Source organism: Corythoichthys intestinalis, chromosome 2, assembly GCF_030265065.1.
Source record: "Corythoichthys intestinalis isolate RoL2023-P3 chromosome 2, ASM3026506v1, whole genome shotgun sequence".
NCBI classification, from domain to species: domain Eukaryota; kingdom Metazoa; phylum Chordata; class Actinopteri; order Syngnathiformes; family Syngnathidae; genus Corythoichthys; species Corythoichthys intestinalis.
In genome coordinates, this window is record NC_080396.1 from 10,733,091 (window position 1) to 10,745,255 (window position 12,165).

At 40.8% G+C, this 12,165-nt stretch overlaps 1 protein-coding gene across 2 annotated transcripts in view; it reads right to left on the reverse strand.

Annotated features, from left to right (window-relative positions):
* The window catches only part of LOC130908665 (protein phosphatase 1 regulatory subunit 12B-like), a 92,249-nt gene that overhangs the window by 69,478 nt on the left and 10,606 nt on the right, over nt 1-12,165 (reverse strand). The gene's annotated exons all lie outside the window — the stretch shown is intronic.

Sequence of the window (12,165 nt, forward strand, 5' to 3'; positions counted from 1 at the left end):
CTGTATTTGTTTATTATGACAATAAATCCTCAAGATGGCATTTACATTATTAACGTTCTTTCTGTGAGAGGGATTCACGGATAGAAAGACTTGTGACTTTGTATATTGTGACTAAATATTGCCATCTAGTGTATTTGTTGAGCTTTCAGTAAATGATACTGTTGCCATGCCCAAATGCATGATGGGAAGTGGAACCATGACTGTGTGTAGTGCTACCAATTGATATATCTTCAGAAAAAGATCAAATGCTACCTTGCTTCCCCACATTGCTTCCCATGATATTTCTAATCGTAGGGAGAGGGATTGTAAGGCTTTAGCCAATTAAAAAAAGGCTCCAAAGGCTGCCAAAATTCACTCTACTAGTGACGGGATCTGTCGTTCACTTGAGTAAACGAATCCATTCCGGTTCGTTCAGTAAAAAGATTCGTTCAAACAAATCGTTCAACGAATCGTTCGCCCCCCTCATCTCCCTCCCCGCCCAAACGAATCGTTCGGTTACTGAACGGGAAGTGACGTTGCCGAACGAATCGCCAAAGACCGCTTCGCAATATAACTGAACGGGAAGTGACATTGCTTGGTCCCTCCCTCTCTTGCACACAGGCACCGCTCATCGTAGTTTCAGAAATGAGTGACAGGCGGTATCATTCTGCTTTCACAGACAGCCTCGTCTCCCTCCTGCTGCTGCAAAAGCGAGGGAGAACTTACGCGTCGTCTGTCCTAGTTCTATGGGCTCAAAGTCATGGCTCGTGCTTGCATTTCGATTTAGGACACGGTTAAACATTTTCCTTTTGTGGGGGGAGCGGGGGGTTTGGGTCGGGGGCGCACGGACTTTCTTTAGCATGTTCTTGATCACATATACAATGCTGTCGCTACCAGCCAACGCAGCATGCTTGCTGTCACGAAAATAAAAATAAATCGAAAGTTTAATTTCTAAATATGGAACGACCAACACATCATATTTACCTCTCGCTCTGTTGTATTTTGTTTTTATGCTCATCACTATTATTTTAGGTCACTATTGTTAAAACTGAAGTGTAAATAGCTAGTTGTCAAATGTGCTGCTCTGAAATAAAAACAATACTACATTTTGATATTCGACAGTTTAATTGCAAATCAGTATTAAGATGATCGTATTGAATTTTTGCACTGGTATTAACAAATAAAATAATCCGGTCAGCTCCCCTGTCGCCCCCTCATCTCAGCTCGTCAAATGCTGACGAGAAATAATTGTTTGCTCTTTACGATGTTGCCTTTCTACTCTCATTAGTCTGTTAAGAAAAATGTAGACATATTGCGACATCTCCCGTGTCCGCGTGCGTTGTTTTTGAGTAGCACATGATGGACGGATGGACATAATTTGTCAAATCAACCAACACCCGACACGCTGACACGAAAAAATAAATAAATAAAACAGTCGGAAAAAATTGACATGTATATACAGTTTCATTGCAAATCAGTATTATGGTGATAATACTAAATATTTTTTCTGTGCGCATATGAGGTAAATATCGCTGCCATGAAGCCTCCATATAGTGACCGTTCTCTGCCCCCTTCACTGCCGTGAGTGCCGTCACGCGACCTCAGCTCACTTTTGCTTGCCTCGTAGCTACCCGTGTTTTTTTTTTTTTTTTTTTAGCTACCCGTGTTTTAACTACTGTAAATTTGATAGTATGTTGTCAGTCATAGGTAGTCCCGAGTCTGTTGAGAAAAGTAGTACACTAAACCATTCTCGCTAGATTTGTGTGGTGTTTTGTCTGTTTGAGCAGCATTTGATAGGCTCCACATTAACAAATATGTGACAAAGTCATTTCCTTCCATTTTTTGACTCGTTCACCGCATTACTGGAAAGTCAAGTTAGCAGCAAGCTAGGTCAGGAACCGGAGGACCGAGTCACTGAACGGGAAGTGACATAACTCAGTCTTGCCCCCTTGCGTGCACGCTGGCTGCTTATTGGCTACACGTGGAAGTGAGTGACAGACGCCCTGATTCTGTTTCCGCTCCCTCCCCTGCCCGCGATGAGGCTGGCGTCTGATTGGTCGTGTGTGATGTCAGAAGACGCTGCCGCTTGCTCAACGCCCTCCCACGCAGCAAACAAGCCCTAACTTCATAGAACGAATCAGTGCAGATGGTGATTAGTTCGGTCTCGTTCACCCAAACAATTCGTTCAAAAAGACCGAATCGTTCGCGACCGATACAACACTACACTCTACTCATTTTACGCTGCCTTTTATCTCTCTATCAGAGGTTGCGCTAGACATTTTCGTTGTCTGTCATTTTGACTGACAGGGTCATAAAAATCCGGTCATAATCTATTTTTACCCGTCACTTAAATCTTTAAAATGATAATGATGACATATTCAATAGTATTTAGTTTTCATTCATTTTTAATTAATATTGTAACACTTGCTTGGCGGCGAAAAATTAGACACGGAAGTCGATGTATTTTTCTCCCTCTTTTTACTCTGCTTACCGCCAACAACACCAACACAACAACAACTCCGCCCCCAAAGAAAAAGAGGCAACTATATAGACCCCAATCACCAACGTCACACAATGATCTTAATTGTGGTTGTCAGCCCAAAATCTTCTAAATATATATTATATGCATTTTACCAGATATAAAATGACTACTACATAGTCTGTGGTGATCGTTTGGTGCCCAGATTTCTTGTCGAATTACAGCAGTCCATCTCGCTCTCCTCTTCGAGTCTCTCAGAATACGGTAGAACTTCAAGTCTCTCCGTCTATCTTCTCTGTTACTGCAACCAACCGCCACACACGCCTTCACCATTTTGATAATTAATGTTAACGAGCAGAAAAACATGCCGTAATAGGAGCGGTAGCGGTAATGTGTAAACACGATGAGCTGACAGAAAATATGGTGGCTCCAGTCAGGGGGGCGGAGTTGTGACGTCATGTGATTGGGGTCTATACACAGGCGGCAATTTAGTCCACCAATTGGATGACGCGCTGGCACACCGGGTGCACCAATAAGAACCTCGCGTTGATGTGTCAATCACGGTGCCGCCGCCAGACCCTGGTTACGCTACAATATTGTGACAGAGTAGCCAACGACGTCATGCATTAAGAGAGACAATAGCTAATTAATATGCTCACTCGCCACCCTGTGGTCTGGGGTGTGAATTGCAACCTGTCAAAATGACGGACGGACTTCAGTTTTTTCCGTCACCGTTTTAAAAAAACGGTCAACGACGGAAAATATTCGGTTAACGCGACCCCTGCTCTCTATATAGGCAAAACGGCGCCATTACAGATTTAGCGCGACAATGCGTGAGTGAGTCATGCAGTGCATGCATTAATTGCGTTAAATATTTTAACGTGATTTAAAAAAAAAATTTTTTTAAATTGATTACCGCCGTTACCGGGATAAATTTGATAACCCTACCTTAAGCCTAAACTAAAGACTCTGGATGAGTGTAACATATTATGTCTGTAACGTTAAATACAATTAGAATACAATTTAATAAAAAATATATATATATATATTAAAAAAAGGCATGGCCGATATTTTTTTGCCGATTCCGATTCTTTGAAAATGACGTGATCGGACCCGATCGATCGGCATCCCGGCATCTCTAGTTTTAATTGTTGTACTTGACCCCACCATTATTAAGTGAATTATTTTCATTATGTTCAGAATTACATGTACCTCTTTTCACTTGCTGAATGTGCCGGTCAGTTCTTTTCCCTCCTAAATACTTACTTGATTGGCTGATGACTTGACCCCCCCCAACAAACAAACACACACACACATTAGCTATCAGGGATATTGGAAGTTTTTTTCAGCCATTAGCAGCCACTATAAGAAATTTAAAAAGACATCGATATTGTGGACTAGGGATGGGAATTGATAAGATTTTTCCGATTCCGATTCCATTATCGATATTGCTTAACGATTCGATTCTTTATCGATTCTCTTATTGATTCTAATTTGGACTAATGGACTGTATGAGGTTCTGGGTTCAATATGTTTTATGGCTCATTCGCCTCGGGGTGTCGGTTAGTACACAAGGAGCGGAGAGTGGAGTTGGTCTTTGGCACTTTTAATCCAACTTGGCAACAGGCACAAATATATGCAGGCAATGGCACTTGATATGAGAATCACTCAATGAGCAGGTGGGAGCATGCGTGGAAAAATGTTGATGTATTTGAATGTGTGTGAAAGACTGCAATGTGAGGATATGTGTGTTTCTGAAAGGAATGAAAATTAGTGCTGATGCAATAAACAATGCAAATTGACTGTAAAGCAGCCAATAACACATATACATGACTCGCAGTGTAATGAACACAAAGAGGGGGGATATTTGCGAGCAGTGTTGGGCACATTACTTTAAAAAAGTAATTAGTTATAGTTACTTACTACTTCTTCCAAAAAGTAACTGAGTTAGTAACTGAATTACTCGATAGTAAAAGTAACAAGTTACCAGGGAAGGTAACTATGTCCGTTACTTTAAAAAGAAGTTGTTGTACGTCAAATAATTTGAAATTTTCTGAGCAGTATTCGAGTCAGTTGAATAGAGAAGAACAGACTGGTAGTTGAGTTATAGAACCTTGCAATATTTATTGCACCTCACCAGTCACCAGCAACAGATTTATCCTACACTTGAAATGCAACAAAAATAAACAGATTTGAATTGCTTACCACAGATGTCGACAAAAGCTTTGCCCCGGGACATAAATTACACTTTACATGCACATTCTTTCCTTTAATTTGGACCAACTTGAAATAGTGTTAATACCTCCACCGCGTAAAGAAAAAATGTTCCTCTAAATGCTCTGCCATCATATCCCTCTGCATCTGTTTTCCATGTGTGTGTTTACCACACGCACTGTTCCGGTTTTTGTGTGAAAACACCGGCTTTTTTTTTTTTTTTTTTAAACAAACTTTATTAACAACAAAAACACATGTACAAACACAGGGCGAGAAAATTCACATATAAACAACCGGTGTTGTGCCGAAAAATAGCCGCCCCGCGTGAAATGTCCCCCTTGACGGGAACGCTTATTTATAACGCTTTATTGAGCGTTTATTTGATTGATTTCTTTATTTATTTTATTATTGAGCGCCCACACGTCACTCGTACAGCTTTTTCTTACCAATCGATGGACATGGAAACGATTTTTTTGTACCGTGAATATATGTATTATTTTACTCTGCTTGAACTAATAAATGTCATACCTGTGTGATTGTCATTGAGATATGGTCGTGAAAACCTGTAGACTAATACATTTCTGTTCAAAGATGGTTATGTGGCCCAGTCCACGATTTGTTACTAAAATAAAGTACTAGTATTTTGTCTAATGTATTTATTCAAAACTGATTTTACAGTGGTAAATCCATTACCGTAATGCATCCATGAAAACATTTGATGTTTTCACCTCAATAAAGCGTTAAGCGTTCCCGTCAGGGGGGACATTTCATGCGGGGCGGCTATTTTTTGGCACAACACCGGCTCTGAAGTACGTGCGCTGCTCGAGCATTTACGTCACAGAATGGGGGATCACGTGAGATTTGACAACAACGCAGCCATTTTGGAAGCAGGTCTGGGTAGCGGGACTTTAAACTTTAACCTGCCAGTTCGATAAAGAGACAAACTCGTTACTAAGGCGAAGAACAGATACGTGATCAAACTTAAAGATGTGAACAATGTTGACCCTTATGAATAAGCCGAAGACAAATGCAGTAAAGATGTCGACGGGCTTCCACAATTACGCAAAATGGACATTCTGCTGTATTTATTGTTTGGTGTATGTTACTAAACTCATCAGCGATTCCGAAATTACAAATCGCTACAAAGCTACGAACAGTTTTGCTGCGGATGGGTGCAGGACCTGCAGATTATGACCGTATCAAACGGCAACTCCATTGTTCTTGCAAAGGTAGGCTATGTGTGTTTACTATTTTCATTGCCATGAACCTGAACGCACCCCAAGTCTTGGATGACAAATAAACAGAGCACAGTAGACTCGCTACGGCTGGTAGTTTCTTCAATTTATTCAAAGTAAGTAACGCACCACTTTTGGCCGTCAGTAACGGTAACGGTGTTGTAACAGCGGAAAAAATGATTAGATTACCTCGTTACTGAAAAAATAATGCCGTTATGTAACGGCGTTATTTATAACGGCATTATTCCCAACACTGGTTATATGTCATTTACAGTAGATTGTCTTCCCATATGTTTTAATTGTTGTAATTGACCCCACCATTATTAAGTGAATTATTTTCATCATGTTCAGAATTACATGTATCTTGTATCATGTATCTTTTCACTTGCCGAATGTGCCGGTAGGCCTGTCGCGATAACAAATTTTAGTGTGCGATAATTTATCTCATAAATTATTGTGACATGCGATATTATTGCGCCCCCCCAATTTTTTTAAAACCAATTTTCAATAACACAGTGAGAATACAGTATATATTAATAGACCAAGTACACCCATTTAAACGCTGTAAATATTTACTCTTAAATTCAAAAAGACTTTTTAAGAAATCACAACTAAAAACAATAGACCATGCCTCTTAAGTAAGAGACAACAATATTGATACCGCACAGAAACACAGAATAAATAAAATGTGTTTTTCAACAAAAAGAAAAAAATTGCACTTAATAACTTAAGCATTTAGGCAAATGAAAACTTTTCCCGTCATAGCTTCTGCAATAGTGTTCCATAGGGATGCAACGATACAGTTAAGTCACGGTTCGCTACGATTTTTGATACAGGGGACACGATTTTCGATCCGATTCAATACATTTAATGCTCTTAATTTGCCACTCAATGTCAAAGCGAGGTTGTTCGTAGCAGCTAAGTCGGTAACAATGTTTTGGCGGACTTCGTTGTAAATATCTGGCGTTGTGCCGAAAAATAGCCGCCCCGCGTGAAATGTCACTCCTGACGGGAGCGCCCACACGTCAACAACGCCGGCGCGCCGTAGATGGTCCGCAGTCACTCCGGAGCACTGACGCGGCCGGTATACGTTGAACAATAGGTTATAATGGGAATGATTGGCTGGAACGAAGATGCATTTTGCGCAGTTGGTAACAAGGAATCCGAACTTTTAACAGCACGTTTGCCGCATGCGCGCACGCACGTGCATGCTAGGCGATAAATCACAGCGGAAAAATTACCGCCTTCATTTTTGTTTATCGTGCGATAAATGGAATTATTGCATATTGCGACAGGCTTATGTGCCGGTCAATTCTTTTCCCTCCTAAACACTTACTTGATTGGCTGATGACTTGACCCCCCCCCCCCCAACAAACAAACACACACACATTAGATATCAGGGATATTCAATGGCGCCACCAGGGGGTGGCCAGGTGTGGCCACAGCCCCCCCTATAAATTTGTTGGCCACCCCGCTTGCCAGTATACCGTTAGATTGTTGTAGCATCAGTTATGCATTTCATTCCAAATGCACAGCCAGGAAAGCCGCTGCTCTTCACCTTCACAGTAGTCCCCCCGTCCCGCCTCCGCTGCTGTTGCACGCTCCGACAGCATTGGTTTGGTGCTAGCGACAAGGTAGCGCAATTATTCGATGGGCAGCTTATTTCGGTGAATGCCACAAAAGTAAAGAGAGAAGACGAAGAAGACTACAAGTATATAAGTCAGAATACCTTTGTAAAAGAAGAAGGGGAAGTACAGTATGTGCCATCGTAACCAGGGCCGGCCCAGCTTATACGCAGGCTATGCAGCTGCTTAGGGCCCCTGACCACTTGGGGGCCCTGAATCTGGCAATTGTTTAATTTATATTCTATTTTGCTTAGTACAGTTTGCTTTATTTGACTTTTTTGAGTTTTGATACTTGATTACAAGCTTAAAAAAAATAAAAGTTCTTCCTCAATTTCTTTCTTTCCTGTTTTAGAAAAAGGTTTGGCCCTATCTACTGTAAGTACTGACAATCATTTGGGGTGAGAAGTTTGAAGTATGCAGTGCAACAAAATCTGATTAATATACAAAATATGGACGTATGGGTTGGATTGCATGTATGGGTTTCACAGTACACTGTGACGAAATGGTGGGCCAAAAATATGGGCCCCTTTGCATTATTTTGCTTAGGGCCCCAAAATGGCCTGGGCCGGCCCTGATCCTAACATGTGCTTTTTAAGAGCTAAATTGTGCTGTTACACACCTGTTAGAGCAGTTTTTTGAAGTGGTTTCGACTTGTGTAACTGAGTTACGTAGCTAACGCTATCTGCTGCTGGTCAATTTTCAGATGATGAAGAGAAAGTCAACAGACATTGCTTCTTATTTTAAGAAGAAAATTAGCACAGGAGGAGAGAAAGAAACAACAGGGGAGCAACAGAGGCTTAGTGAGGAGGAGAAATTGTGCAAAATAGCACCTACAGTACGTTACCTGTGAGCACTGCATCCTATGAGCGCAGTTTTTCTAAGCTCAAGTTAATCAAAACTGCCTTGAGAAGTACCATGACTGATAAGCGTTTAAGCAATTTGGTGGTGCTAAGTGTTGAATCACGAAGGGCTAGGGCTTGATGACTGTTTGGATGCGTTTGCCAAAAACATAGCAAGAGGCGAATAAAACTGTTCTGAAGCATACTGATAGCCTGGTCATCAAAATCAAAGAATATTGATCCCTTTTGGCAAGCTCTTTTTGTTATTTTTTTGTTCAGTATTGTTCAGTATTTGTTCAGACAATTCAGTAATTATTTTTGCGTTACATGAAACAACGATATGAGTGTATATTGCACATACGGTATAGACCCTACTCACGTGACGTCACAACTCCGCCCTCCTGACTGGTGCCGCCCAATTGTCCGTCAACACATCGTGTTTACCTGTTACGGCTACGTACATTCCTCCTATTTACGGCGTGTTTTTCTGCTCGTTAACATTAATAATCAAAATGGTGAAGGCGTGTGTGGCGGTCGGTTGCAATAACAGAGAAGATAGACGGAGAGACTTGAAGTTCTACCAGATTCCGAGAGACCCGGAGAGGAGAGAACGAGATGGGCTGTTGCAATTCGACGAGAAAACTGGGCTCCAAACGATTACCACAAATTATGTAGTAGTCATTTTATATCTGGTAAGATGCATTTAATATATATTTAGAGGGTTTGGGGCTGACAACCACAATTAAGATCATTGCTAGGCTAATCGCCGACAACATACACGTATGTATGTAGTGAGAGTGTTATCGCTAAACCATATAAACATTAAAAGCCCTAGCTCCATTGACAAATGACATGAAATACATTGGACTTGACAGTGGATGTTAGCAAGAACAAAAGATTTTGAATTGAAAATTTCGTAATTCACCTTTCCAAGCACAAGATAGAATTCCTGCCGAATTTTCGTGGACGAGGACCTGTTTCATCCAACCAGCAACGAAGTATTTATAAGCCTCCAAGCTCTTAAAGTTTTTCAAACTTTCGTGAGAATAGGCTGATTTTGTGTGGACAAGATAGTTTTAAATATTAGGGTAGCTAGCAGATGTCAGGCAATACGTCGAAGACAGCGGGTCGAAAAACATCGATTTAGGCATCAAATATGGATCTGGCGAATGGATAAACTGACGCTTTTCCACATAACGCCTTTTATGCAACGCATCAAGTGAGTTTACGGCATCCGAAAGCACCGGGTCTTCCATGAAATGCATTATAAATTGCTCGATCAATTGAGACCATTGATAATACAGACACAAAATGATGGACAAGGGGGCGGAACAATACAGCGATCACGGGATTTTGTGACGTTGGTGGGTAGGGTCTATAGCTTGCAATCTGTTGATCCCTGTTGGGAAGTACTTTTTATGTTTTGTTTATTCAGTAATAATTATTTTCGGGTCACATTAACATTATGTTGGGCAATATCCAGTTAAGATATGATTGCCTCTGTACTTGCTTGTATTTGTATCTGCCAGCACCTGCTTTTCCTCAGTAATTTTTTTGTATTGTTAAATGTACACCTTATGCCTAATATATACATACAGTGCCTTGCAAAAGTATTCGGCCCACTTGAACCTTGCAACCTTTCGCCACATTTCAGGCTTCAAACATAAAGATATAAAATTAAAAAATTTTGTCAAGAATCAACAACAAGTGGGACACAATCGTGAAGTGGAACAAAATTTATTGGATAATTTAAACTTTTTTAACAAATAAAAAACTGAAAAGTGGGGCGTGCAATATTATTCGGCCCCCTTGCGTTAATACTTTGTAGCGCCACCTTTTGCTCCAATTACAGCTGCAAGTCGCTTGGGGTATGTTTCTATCAGTTTTGCACATCGAGAGACTGACATTCTTGCCCATTCTTCCTTGCAAAACAGCTCGAGCTCAGTGAGGTTGGATGGAGAGTGTTTGTGAACAGCAGTCTTCAGCTCTTTCCACAGATTCTCGATTGGATTCAGGTCTGGACTTTGACTTGGCCATTCTAACACCTGGATACGTTTATTTTTTAACCATTCCATTGTAGATTTGGCTTTATGTTTTGGATCATTGTCCTGTTGGAAGATAAATCTCCGTCCCAGTCTCAGGTCTTGTGCAGATACCAACAGGTTTTCTTCCAGAATGTTCCTGTATTTGGCTGCATCCATCTTCCCGTCAATTTTAACCATCTTCCCTGTCCCTGCTGAAGAAAAGCAGGCCCAAACCATGATGCTGCCACCACCATGTTTGACAGTGGGGACGGTGTGTTCAGGGTGATGAGCTGTGTTGCTTTTATGCCAAACATATCGTTTTGCATTGTGGCCAAAAAGTTCCATTTTGGTTTCATCTGACCAGAGCACCTTCTTCCACATGTTTGGTGTGTCTCCCAGGTGGCTTGTGGCAAACTTTAAACGAGACTTTTTATGAATATCTTTGAGAAACGGCTTTCTTCTTGCCACTCTTCCATAAAGGCCAGATTTGTGCAGTGTACGACTGATTGTTGTCCTATGGACAGACTCTCCCACCTCAGCTGTAGATCTCTGCAGTTCATCCAGAGTGATCATGGGCCTCTTGGCTGCATCTCTGATCAGTTTTCTCCTTGTTTGAGAAGAAAGTTTGGAAGGACGGCCGGGTCTTGGTAGATTTGCAGTGGTCTGATGCTCCTTCCATTTCAATATGATGGCTTGCACAGTGCTCCTTGAGATGTTGAAAGCTTGGGAAATCTTTTTGTATCCAAATCCGGCTTTAAACTTCTCCACAACAGTATCTCGGACCTGCCTGGTGTGTTCCTTGGTTTTCATATTGCTCTCTGCACTTTAAACAGAACCCTGAGACTATCACAGAGCAGGTGCATTTATACGGAGACTTGATTACACACAGGTGGATTCTATTTATCATCATCGGTCATTTAGGACAACATTAGATCATTCAGAGATCCTCACTGAACTTCTGGAGTGAGTTTGCTGCACTGAAAGTAAAGGGGCCGAATAATATTGCACGCCCCACTTTTCAGTTTTTTATTTGTTAAAAAAGTTTAAATTATCCAATAAATGTTGTTCCACTTCACGATTGTGTCCCACTTGTTGTTGATTCTTGACAAAAAAATTAAATTTCATCTCTTTATGTTTGAAGCCTGAAATGTGGCGAAAGGTTGCAAGATTCAAGGCGGCCGAATACTTTTGCAAGGCACTGTAACACAATAAAACAGAATTGCTGCGGAACTCAAAATGTTGACTGGACAGTTATGGACTATGCACATTAAATCATTAGTAACATCAAATATTACACATTACACCAAAGTACATCAGTAGCCGTGTCCTTAAATCTTTTCCCTTAGTTTTCCCTTAACCTTTTTACTGCAATAATATAATGAGAACCTGAAATTATGGCTTTTAGTGTTTGTGTGCCACCCCAAGATTTTAAGTGGCCCCATCTGGCCACCCCTATGAAAAATTTCTGGAGGCGCCACTGGGGATATTCGAAGTTATTTCAGCCAAAATGGTGTCATTGTAATCTGTTTGAGGCAATGCATGAGCGAGTCATTCCGCGTATGTGTTAAATGCGTCAAATATTTTAACGTGATTAATTAAAAAAAATTAATTACCGCCCGTTAAAGCAATAAATTTAACAGCACTATTTTTTTTAAATCCTACATTGTAAACAGTTGGTCACAATGTTACTCATTACTTGATTATACTTTTCAATAAATACTTTTACTTGTAGTTTAGTAAATTTTTGGGAGACTACTTTTACTTGAGTAA